Raw genomic sequence first — 8001 nt, 5'->3', positions numbered from 1 at the left:
ATTCTATCCTTTCACTCCAGCTGAGATCATCAACAGTGTTGTGGGCTTTGTTTGTAATACATTGTTAGATGAATCCTTTTATATAAAAAAATGAATGTAAACATTTTCTTTAAGGAGCTTCCTTGGAGATTTTCACCCTCTGGTTAAATAACAATTTGTATTCTTCAGAACACATTACTATTATTATTATTTTGGTTAATGTATCTTTCTTCTTTGTACCTTTTCTTTCAAGAAAAATAAGATGTTACAGAAGGCCTCCAAATGTTATGGGGTCTTTAAATGTTCACTGTAGGAAATCTGGGTCTCTAAAATTAGCACTGGTGATTTGACAAGGTAAGGAGCCACTGTGTTATTATTTGCACATGTTATCAGAATGGCTACAACTTAGAGTCCCAACTGGATTCTCTGAAAAAGAAGCCCAACCAAATGTTCTGCTTACAGACATCATAACTTTAGAATTTCTGAAGAAATTTAATGAATATGGTTAGTGATTCTGTGCTGTTTCATCTCTCACACACACAGAAAGTTAAAATGGGCAATGGGCCTTTTAGAGGGGCTTAATTAATTTAAAGCCACACTTTGGGTCACTAGTTTCAGTTGGGAAGATTCCCCTTTTAGGTTTACTGAATAGGTTTTCTTTAGACATAGACTAATAGAGAGAAATATGTCCTTTAGCAAGCAAGAGGAACCTAAATTGAAATCAGCATTTCAACATTTGCTATGTATTTGGTATATTCTTCATTACTCTGTAAGCAGTAGGTCATGTGTTTAAAAGTAAAAAAGGTTGAAAATCACATGATATCACTTATATGTGGGATATAAACCTAAAAGCAACAAATGAGCAGGACAAACAGAGACTCATGAACATGGACTATAGGCTAGTAGTTACCAGAGGACTATAGACTAGTGGTTACTAGTGGGGTGGGGGAGGAGTGGGAAGCAGATGGGGTAAAGGGGATCAAATATAGGGATTAGGGGAAGGGCAAAGTGGGTAAAGGGGATCGAATATATGGTATCTGAAGGAAACTGCACTTTGGGTGGTAAACACATAATAGAATATACAGATGTCAAATGATAATGTACACCTGAAAATTATAATAATTGTATTAACCAATGTTACCCCAATAAACTTAATTAAAAAAAAAAGTAAAAAAGGTAACAATTAAAGATGCATCTGGTGACCTTGCTTATCTTAATGGTATTCACGTCATTTATCTATAATTTTGGCTGCTATCATCTATAGGCAGTCTCTGTTTTCTTCATAACTCCTGGCCACATATTGATCCATATTTGTTTTTCAACAGCCATTCAAATGAAGGGTACAAATAACCTCTAAAATATCTCTTTTTCCTTGGTGAGTGCCCGTTGCTCTTAATTTTGCTTTATGTTTCTGGCAGTTTGAAAACTGTCCTTTTCAAGTGATATCCTCTATCATTCCTAAATCATTTGGTCACTTTATATCACCCTTTTGGTTATTTGTGATTCCTATTGTATTTGTTTTTTGAACAGCTTTAGTCAGAGCTTTTTGTTTGTGTTTGTTTCCTTACCACTTGCCATAAGTCTTGATAATTTTAATTTTGACATAAGGAACAGGCTTCTCAGCTCCTTTCTCCTCTTCTCCATATGCTCTGGAGAATTGCATCACTACATCATTTCACTCTCAATCAACTAGAACTGGCGATTTGTTAAGGTGAAGAGGTGTTCTACTATTACTTGTATATGTCGTCAGGATGGCTATCACCTAAAGCCCCAACTTGGTTCTCCATAAAATTGTCCAACCAAATGTTCTGTTCCAGGACACTATAGTTCTCATTCTCACTCTGATCACCACCACTTATCTTTCTGGTTCACTCCCTCTAGTTCCCATCTCCCCAAATTCTGCTACTCTACCCGCTTTGATTCCACTGCCTTTCTACTTTTTCTCATCCAAATTCATGTCCTTATTTCCTTGCATATCAGGTTATACTCCATGGACTATCCCTTGCATATATTCTCAACCACCCTTTTTCCTCTTTTTCTTATCATCCTCCTAGCAAAAACCTAACCCTAGATAAACTCAACTCTGATTGTCTGCATGCTCTGCCTGTGCAGCTGGACATCGTGAAGAGGGGGAAAGAACACATCTATGCAGACTGGTCTCACTTTAAATTCATAATTTCAAACCACAATTGGGCCTTATACAGCTCAGCAAGCCAACTTCACTTCCCTAATCAACTCACTTTTCCTTCTCACAAATGACCACTCTATTTTTTTTTTTTTTCTATTCTCAAACTTCCTGCATTGCCTCGCCATCGTCACACACAGCCGATGGGCCTTGCCTTCTTGTTCCAGTCAGAAAAGAACTTCCATGGGATATCACTGCACATTATCAGTTTTAAAGGAGTTAAGACTCTATTCTCAGAACATTCCAAAATTATTAGATCTAGTTAAAGAGAGTTGTAACTTCTTTATTTGACATTTTTAAAGTTCAAAAGTAATACATGCTTGTCATTACCAAGAAACTGGGTGCCTGGGACTTTCCTGGCTTTAGTATTGAAAGCCCTGTGTCCCCAGAAACCTCTTAGACATAGGCAAGCTGGGACACAACACACTATCTAGGGAAACACAGTAAAAATAAAAAACTAGTAATTAATTTCACTTGGCTCCCTTCCCATCCTTTCATAGCACGATGCTTATACAAGCATACATACAACAAATATAGGTGTACTGTACACATTTCTTTGCAACTAGATTCATTTTTCCTGATTAAAAAAAAAGGACAAAATTCACTTTTAGAGAGCACTGGAATAACAGAACTGAATATTGTATTTCAGTACAACTGGGTTTAAACAGCTAAACCGATAAATAACCATGAACTTTGAGTGATTTCAGAATATGAGATCCTTAGTGGACCTAACTAAAGACTCTTTTCTGACCAAAGGAGAACAGTTCTATGGACTCATTTAGTCTTATCCAGAGTTTAGTTTTCAATCCTGTTTTGTATAACCACCATTAATTCCTCTATAACATTTAGAAAGTCCTGGTTTTCTCCTTTAGAGAACCACTTAGTAAATTTTATTCACTCCGTTGGCTGACAAGATAACTTCAGTTTTTGTTTTTTTTTTAAAGCTCTGGTAGTCTTTGTTTTAAAATATAATACCTAACAGTATATAAAGGATACACACACACACACACACACACACACACACACACACACACTCAATTTTATATACATAATCATATCATATGCATTTTTAAATAATTATCTTGTGAAGTCTCTTTTTTCTTATTTCTTGCATCTCCCCAATAAGTTGTTGCTTAGATTTCCTGTTAACCTGTGGAATATTTTTCTCTAATTTTCTCCATGCTCATAATATGTATATAAGACTTGTATAATTGTGTATAATAAAAGGTGGGTTTTGGTCTCATTTGCTTATTGAAAATGGTATCATATTAAACTTGTAGGAAGAATCTTTAAAAAATAGTTTCCAATGATCCCTCCTCCTGGTAATAAGTCCTTGGCTTATTCTTTGCCCTTGAATGCAGGCTGGAGCTATGCTTTGCTTCTAATGAATATGGCAAACATAATGGCATATCAATTCCAAGATTAGGTCATAAAAGACTGATTTCTGTCTCACTGGCACTCTCTCTTGCTTGCTCATTTTGAAGAAGCCAGGTGCCGTGTTGTGAACTGCCTTTTGAGGAGGTTCAAGTGGCAAGAAACTGAGGATGGTCTTGAGTAACAGGAGGGGATTGAGGTTCTCAGTCCAACAACCTGCAAGGAGCTGGATCCTGCCAATAACTACTGCGTGGGCTTATAAGCAGATTTTGCCCCAGTTGAACCTTCAGACAACTGCAACCCTTGCCAACACCTTTATTACAGCCTTGTGAGAGGCCCTGGGCAGAGGACTCTTAAGATATGCCTGGATATCCAGACCTAGAGAAACTCTGAGATGACAGCTATTGTCGCATTAAACCACTAAGTTTGGGGTCATTTGTTATGCAGCAGTAGATGATATAACACGTTTTTCTAAATATTACTCTCCTAATTTAACAATAACACTATCGAAATCTGTTCAAATTAATTAATATAAGTTTGATTCACTGTGCTGGTAGCATAGTATTATCTGGTGGGGATTTGTCAGAATTTATTCAAATACTTCTCTATGAATAGTCATTAATTTGCCACTATACTTCTAGTGGTAAAAAGGTTTTAAATTAGATAAATGTTTTGAAAATACAATTAGAAGCTTATTATCTTATTTTCTATATTTTAAATATTCATTTAGAAATTGGAAAAACACACAAGGAAAAATATTAAGAAAGCTACTCTTTCATATTCTACAAGAAAATTTAGATCAAATTATGACAAAAATAATTTTAATTAATTAATTATTTTAATGGTGACATTGGTTAACAAAATCTGGTAAGTTTCAGCTGTACATTTTAACACTAAGGCATATATATATTGTGTGTGTACTTCCCATAGTTAGATTTCTTTCTGACACCACATATTTGACCCTTTTTATCCCATCTACCTCCCCCCAAAATAATATTAGAACAAAACAGCATTAAGTCAGAATTATATACATATATTTTTTTTTGAAGAAAGCATTTGACACTTTAAAAATGTAAAAAGAAAAAAATACTTTATTTTGTTAACTCTATTAACTATATAGATTCTCTTTAAATTCCCTTTAGAAGTATAAAATTATTTAATCTTAGAATGGAAGGGATATGAAAAATTACCTAGTATAATCACTCATTCCATATTTTAATTCCTACTAAGACTTCGCCATTAAAAAATATTTTAAACAGAAATTTCTAATGTTACAAATAATACCAATATATATGTTCTGTGTAAAAAGGTAAGTTCCCTATTTTTTCCTCCCTCCCTGAGGGAACTGTGCCTGTTGATTTGTATATTGATATATAATTGTGTACCTTTTGTACACCTTTAATTCATACGGATATGTGTATATAACATCTGTAGAAACTATAAATTATATCATATTGTACATCATTCTACAAAATGCTTTATTGAGTGGCATTTGAAATATAATTTTAATACTGCCTTCATAATGCTTTATAATTGATGATTAAGCTTAAAGAATGGATAATGATAAGTTTCTTTCATTTTCATTTTTATGTTGTTAATTTTTTTATACTGTTATTGTGTGGAATCAATGTTATTTTTACTTTCCATTGCCTTGCATATTAATGAAATGATGTTAGTAGCTAAGCTGGCAAACAAAATTCCTTCAATTAAAGTATATCTAAGTACATTTAACTCAAGAAAATATTTTGAAACCATGCGAAACTTAAACTCTGCTTGCAAACATTTCTACTGACAATCACTTTTCTAGTTTAAGTAAAGGCTAGATATGTTTTAACACTTGATGTCCTAATGCCTTTAAAACAAAATTTTTCAGCCTCAACAGCAGAAACACATTTTAGAAATGCCTGTTAGTACAGTAAACATTTCAACCAAAAACACATTTGAACTGTTAAATTCCCTTGGCGAACAAAATGTTTTGCTTCACAAATGATTTTTAGATTTGCATTGGTTCATATCTATTCCTTCTTAAACATTACTGTGAGGATTTCATAAATTAAGATCCCTGACTTCCTGGTGTATCTGTGTAATTTAGATTCAGTTTAGCAGATATTTGCAGAGCATCTTTGTACTGACTACCATGACAGGTACTGACTCAATGATGAATACTTCACAGTCCCTGCCTTTAAGGAACATGTTATCTAATGGGACAGACAAAAAAAAAAAAAAAGAAAAAGAACCCAAGAAATGAATCCACTATAACAGAGTGAAAGACATCAATTATTTAATCAACTGTTGAATTCTTATTTCTAGAAACTCTTTCATGGGCCAGGCACTATCCTAAGTGAACTATATCTTTGGCCTGCCAGCATTGGAAGGGACATGCAAAAGATCACAAAGAGTAGATGCTCAATCTCCATAGATGAAGGCAATCAGAGCAAGCTTTCTGAGAGACTAACATATGCACCAGGACTTGAAGGAAAGAAAAAAATAGATATTGCACAGGCAAATAAAACGATTACTAGCAAACATGTGGAGCCAAGAAAAGCATTGTGTATTGGAGAAATATGCAAGCACATTTTGGTAGTGGGCATGGTGAAGATGGAAGACCAGCCTGGGGAAGTAGACAAAGACTGGGTCATGAAGGACCCTGTGACCTCTTCTAGGACACTAAGAAGTCAAGAGCTTACACTCTATCTTAATATTCATGTTGAAGCTCAGCTGGTTACTATTCAGAGATAATAAATTTAGCCTTTTTACTACCTTAATAAACTTTGAAAAAGAAAATTTGATAAATTTTCAATAAACTGAAAGAAATGTTCAGCAAATTATACCTTGTAATATATTGGTGTTTAGGCACAATATGACTTACTGGGGCATAAAAACGTTCAGACTAAAGTGGATCAAGTACACAACCGTCTGGTTTTGCCTATAACATGGTATTGGGGTAAGAACTTTTATGCCACTTTAATAGTGTGAGTTTTCCACAATGCCTTGGTTTAGATTGACCAGCAAGGAGTTCATCCAACAGTGTTATGTAGAATAGATTGAGGATTCTGAAATGGTTTATGTTGTAGTTAAAGTGATAATGACTTTTAAAAACATATAGAACTGTAAAGATTTAAAAACATTGTAAGGTGAGTCAAATAGTGTACTACAGTTTAGGGGTTATCAATGTGATGCAAAGTCTTCATATTTTGATCAGAGTTTCACTATGCAAAAACTAACAGTAGAAATTTAGAAAAATCATTTTAAGTCTTCTGGGCCATAGTTTCCATAAAAAACTGAGGAGCTTAGATAAAAATCTCTTTTAATTTCCTAGTTATAAAATTATGCAAATCAAAGTCATCCACTTTGTTGTAAACCTGTCTGATTTCTGAGTGACAGAAATATGTAGTAGCTCTGTTACTGGCAGAGCTGTCTAGTATCAGAATATATTAATTCATAACTTTAATATTTACTAAGTATTACAGTATTGAAGTTTTTTTAGGGAATAGGAATATGTTGTCTGTGGTCATTTGCACTAGTAATCAAATGTTTCTATCTCTCTGAATCTCATGGATACTGAGAAGGATTGTACTTTATGGCCCCTTTGTAGTTGGGCAGGGCCATGTGACTACTTTTGGCCAACAAGTTGTCAGTGAAACTGACATTTGTCATTTCTGGGCCACAGAAATTGAATGACAATTTGAGATCCTTGAGGGCTCTTCTTCCTTTACCAGGAAGATTGTTCCAGATAGCAGCTGTTCCACCAGCTTGAGTCTTAGTGTAACCTCAGCTGAGCTGCTAAGGGAATACAGAATGAGTGAGAAGTAAACTTTAATTGTTTTAAGCTAGTGAGATTTTGGGCTTGTGTGTCACTGAAGTCAAACCTAGCCTGTCCTGACAGAATGGGGAGCAAGAGAGACAAGACTCCTGTTCTCATGGTGTTTCTAGTCTAGTGGATGGGTGGTCATTGATGGTCTCACTATAGATATTTAAACTGAGGTAAATTGACAATAAGGAGTCGCCTGAAGATCTTTGGAAAGCACATTCCAGAAACAGAAACAGCAAGTAAAAAGGCTCTCAGGTGGAACAAATTTGGTATGTTTAAAGAATAAAAAACGGCCAATATGATTGGAGTCCAGAGATTATGTGTGAATTGTAGAGGATGAGATTGAAGAAATAGACAATGGATTTTCTCAGCCAAGGTGGCACATTAGATTCACCTGAAATACTTTAACAAAATACCAGTACCAGGTTCCAGCCCCAAAGATTCTGGAGTGGTAACAGGCCTCAGTATTTTTTTAAGTTCCCTAGAAGATTCTAATGTGTAGATTCTAATGTAGAGTATCTCTGACATAGAGTCTTACACATTATGGGTAAGATGATTAAAATTTTACTCTAAGTTATTGAAAAATTTTTAGCAGAGAGGTAACATGATCTAACTTCTGTTTTATAAAATTACTCTGACTACAATACGGGAA

Source organism: Pteropus alecto, unplaced genomic scaffold, assembly GCF_000325575.1.
Source record: "Pteropus alecto unplaced genomic scaffold, ASM32557v1 scaffold95, whole genome shotgun sequence".
In the NCBI taxonomy this organism is placed as follows: domain Eukaryota; kingdom Metazoa; phylum Chordata; class Mammalia; order Chiroptera; family Pteropodidae; genus Pteropus; species Pteropus alecto.
This window is presented reverse-complemented; position numbering follows the sequence as displayed.